The following is a 5,052-nucleotide window of genomic DNA, read 5'->3' on the forward strand; positions in this document are numbered from 1 at the left end:
CCTCAACCCAGGTGTGTCAAGTTGACACTAAAGCTATCCAGCACACACAAGTAAGTGAAATAGCTTCCATGGAAAGGTGAGAAGTGAGAATGCAGCAGACTGGGAGAATCAGGTCCTGGTTCTGCAGGACTAGCTGCATTTTACATCTCTGATGAGCCTTGGCATCTGCTATATTTTGGATCATGAGGATCTCCTGAAGGCCCATGTGTTAAAGGCCTGGTTCTCAAGGTGGTGCTATTGAGAGGCAATGAAATATCAGGAAGTAGGGCTTAGTGGAAAGTTCTTGGGTTATTTGGAGGGAGTCACCTTTGAAAGGACTTTTGGGACTCTGGCTCTTCCTCCTCCTTGTGTATCCTGACGTCCTCTCTTCTGTGTTCATTACCACCATGGAACCCCCACCCATCCACCCACCAGGTACTCCATCTGCCTCAAAACTTCCCAGAAACAGGTGGCAATCCAGATAAATGGCCTCTGATCATTTTTGGAGCATGTATTCCCTGTCTCTGAATACTTACTTAACAATAAAAATATGTGTGAACTTGTGTCACATTAAATAACTATATTTCAAACTTATACAAAGTGGTACTTAAAATCACATAAGCTTACAAAAGAACAGAAATAGACTGAGCTGGTTAGTTTTAAGTGTCAGTTTAATACAACCTAGGCTCTCCTGGGAAGAGAGTCTTAAAGAGGAATTATCTGTGGGCATGTCTGTGGGGTTGTTGACCTGTGGGCATGTCTGTGGGGTGTTTCTTAATGGTTACCTGAGGTGGGAGGACCCACTCTGGATGTGGGTGGCAGCATTTCATGAGTGGGACCCTGAGCTGTGAAGAGGAAAGCTAGCTGAGCAGAAGCAAGCAAGAATCCATGCGACTCTTCCTGTGCTCTTGACTGCGGATGTGGTGCTTTGAGTTCTCACCTTGACCTCCCCTCAATAACGGACTGTAACCTGAAATTTTAAACCAAATAAGCCTCTTTCTCCCAGAAGCTGTTTTGGTCAAAATTTATTTTTATCTTTTTAAATTATTGATGTTTTTAGTGTATGAAATCACACGGATTGCCTTCCAGATCATCAAATGCAGCCTCAAGGCTCAGGACTCAAGATACTGGGATCTGAACTTCTGAATAGCAAGAGTCTATTATGTCTAATTTTATAATCAATAATACAATTGTTACTCTACAAGAATTTAGGCAAGAAACAGTATATTTAAAAAACAACAACAGCCAATGGAAAGATGGCTCAGCGGTTGAGAGCACTGACTGCTCTTGCAGAGGACCCGGGTTCAATCCCCAGCACCCACATGCCAGCTATGAACAAGTCCTTAACTCCAGTTCCAGGGGAATCCAAAGCCCTCTTCTGACCTCCACAGCATTGCACGACATGGGTGTGCTCACATACCTGCAGGCAATACACTCATACACATAAGATAAAAATAGTAAACAAAAAATTTTTTTTAAAAAAACAGAACTACCTGCTAGTCACTGGGCATTTTTCAGCCTTGTGACTATACATACTAATTTTGGGTCTCTGCCTCTTCTTTTAGTCCGTAGCACAAAGGAAGGATGGAGTCACTTGGAGTCACTGAGTTTTTTAAATCCTGCCAGACTTTTTCAGGTAATCATTGTAGATGAGCCCTGTGGGGCCCTACCTAAGCTACTAGACTGTCATGGAAAACTCTAGCACATGAAAAGCTGCAGAGCCCCAGGGTTGCCTCTCACTGACTTCAGCATCTCCACTCAATCGGAGTCACAAGGCCTGGTTAGATTCTGGGTTGTAGCAACGAAGCAGGGACAGACATTTCTGCAGAAACTATTGTTAAATGTTTTCAGTCATTTGGAAATATTTCTGGCACTCTAGAGACAGCCCCAAGTCACTTTGTGTTGAAAATCAAAGAACCCTAACTACAGGTCTCGAGTCTGGCATCTACTAGGGAGAAGAGTCAGTATTCATTTACTCAAATATTACAGAGCCATTGTTATCAGATAACTATTATAAAAGAAACAACACGGGAAAAATGGCTTCACAGAAATACACTAGAAATGTTGACAATTTTATGCAGGAACCACCAAAGTTTTAGTGTTTAGCAACTAAGACAAGTGACCAAGATATGAAGACACCAAGCTTGAGAAACGGGTGGCAGAGCGATCACTCAATGAACTAATTATCCTTAATTACCTAATTAAGACTTCGCACTGTAAAACCTCTCCCTCCACATACAGTAGTTGTAGACTGTCTCGTGGTTTCCTCTTGGCTTGGGAAAATGATGTTCCAGATTGCAGTGTCTTTGCCTTCCAGTTCTTCCACCCCGGCCTAGGTCCTGAGTCAGCCATGTTTTTCTCCAGCTCATCAGTGCGATGACTCATGTCATCCATTTTCCCTTTGATCGGGTGGAACATGGTCTGAAATTTGTCTTGCATCTGCTGCAAGGATGTCTCCACCTCCAAGGTGATGTCCTGCATGGTCTGGGGTCTGGCTGAGTCATCTCCCCAGTGCCCAGGTTGGCGGTGATGTCTTAGATCCCTTATCTACACTTCAGTTGCTTGTCCCAGATGCCCCCAAGCCCTAGTGGAGATATTTATCAGAGGTGGAACTATGACAGAGATATTTTGGTTTTCCTGTCACACCCTAGAGCTGAAGCTCATGTTCCCCTTAGATGAACACATGGCATTTGGCTTACATTTATGGCTTGGCCCCAGACTAACTTAAGACTGAGCCTTAATTCTCTTACTGCCTAAGGAAAAGATAGTTAAGCCTTAGTTTTCTTACCTATAGGGTAATGTTTCTTTGCGGTGATGTCATAACTACTTTCATCATCTGAACACTTTCCTTCCTCTTCAAAAACTTCTCCTCTCTCATTTATTCACTTCCACAATAGATTTTTATCCAAAAGTATTTATTAAGTACTTTTTATGCTTTAAATACTGTTCTGGTTGATGAGAGTTCAACAGAGACTAGTAAAATCAAAGTGCTTGCCTTCATAGGATTTAAATCCTAGGTGGGGGGGCTGGAGAGATGGCTCAGTGGTAAAGAGTACTGACTGCTCTTGCAGAGGACCCGGGTTTGATTCCCAGCACCCACATGACGGCTACGAGCCGTCCTTAACTCCAGTTCCAGGGGAAGCTGAAGCCTTCTTCTGACCTCTGAGACATTGCATGACACAGGTGCACTCACATACATGCAGGCAATACACTTATACACATAAAATAAAATAATAAATAAATCCTAGGTGAGGACAACAAAGACTAATCAAACATATTATGTGAAGTAGTTTGAGATATTATAAAGCTATAAGAAGACACGATACGGTGACATTAATGGGAGCTGGGACTGTTATAGATTAGATGACAAAAATCCCTCCTTGATGGGTGATATTTGTCCTATTTATTTATTCTATTTATTTTAATTTTATGTGTAGGAGTGTTTTGCTTACATGTAAGTGTACCACATAGATGCAATGCCAGCAGAGGCCAAAAGAGGGCATCAGGTCCCTTGGAACTGGAGTTACAGATGGTTGTTACCCGCCATGTGGGTGGCTGGGAATAGAACCCAGGTCCTCTGTAAGAGCAACCAGTGTTCTTGACCACCGACCATCTTTCCAGTCCTGACATGTATTTGGATAGGTACATCAAGAAAATGGTGGGGGAAGACGTCTGAGGAATTAGATGTCAGGCACAGCTAAGGGCACAGGAAGAAAAAGGCAGGAATGATAAGTTTCACAGAAAGGAAGATACTGATGACTTTAACAAAGATAATTGTAGTGAATCGCTAGGAATAGATCAGCAAGAATTGGATAGAACATGAGGTGACTCTATAGAGACAAAAAAGTGAAGGAGATGTTTTTAATAATTCTATAAATGGAAGCAAAAGCATGGCAAGATACCCGAAGGGCATCACCAAGACTAGGAAATTCTGCCTTGTGTTGTGTCCCAGGTGAGAGATACTGCAGAAATGTTTGCATTTTGGTGAGACAATTTAATAAAAGCTCACCATTTCAAGGGAAAGTGGGGAACCATCACACATGCAGCTGAGTGATTAATAAAGCCACATTTCCTGTTAGAAGTATGATACTGAATGTATTTGATGCTACCATTGCCAGAAATCCAAAGAGAAATATTAAAATTTCACCATGTTCATTATTCTTTCTCTCCAATTCCTTTACATGGGTGGCCAGCCACAAGAAATAAATAACACTGGGCGTGGTGGTGCACACCTTTAGTCCCAGCCCTCGGGAGGCAGAGGCAGGTGGATCTCTGTGAGAACAAGGCCAGCCTGGTCACATAGTGAGTTCCAGGCAGCTGGGACTATGGAGACCCTGTCAAAAAAAAATAACAAATAGCAAATCATCACTCTATGAATGGTTCCTCAAGTTCCCAATACCCCAGGTACCAATCGCAATACTTGAACTAAATCCCTACAGCTTGGACTTCTCAGCCAAATACTAAATCCAAATAATGATATCTTATCCTGTCTAGGACTAATTTGAAAAGTGTGGTCAGGTCTCGAACTCAGTAACACATCCCCAGAGTGGAGAAAGACAGAGGGGACAGCAGCTACCTGTGCTTCTGATGCTGCATCTCAGCAGCTGTCAGCTGTTATGACACAATGTCTCGAGTTCCAATGGTTCTCATTCTTAACTCATTATTTTCAGTTAGAACACAAAATAACAAGTTTCCTTGTGACATTTTTATAATACTTAGTTTGAGTTGATCCCCCCCACCTGCTTCTCTCCTGCATCATCCTGCCCCCCACTTGTACCCTTCCATTCCAGTATTAACCCACTTTCACATACATGTGTTCTACTATCCCCACCCCACCCCCTTCCATAACCCTCTTTCCCCCTCTAATGGACCTCTTTCTAGTTTCCTGGCCTTAGCCACAAAGTCATTCCCACATACATACACATGTATAAAAATTAAATGCTAGGATCTACATGTGGGAGAGAGCACATGTGGTAATTGTCTTCCTAAGCCTGGGTTACCTCACTGAATATAATATTTTCCTGTCCCATCTCTTTTCCTGCACATTTCATAATGTGTTCTTTATGGCTGAAT

This window comes from Nannospalax galili, unplaced genomic scaffold (genome assembly GCF_000622305.1).
Source record: "Nannospalax galili isolate Female #2095 unplaced genomic scaffold, S.galili_v1.0 scaffold2395, whole genome shotgun sequence".
Classification (NCBI taxonomy): Eukaryota; Metazoa; Chordata; class Mammalia; order Rodentia; family Spalacidae; genus Nannospalax; species Nannospalax galili.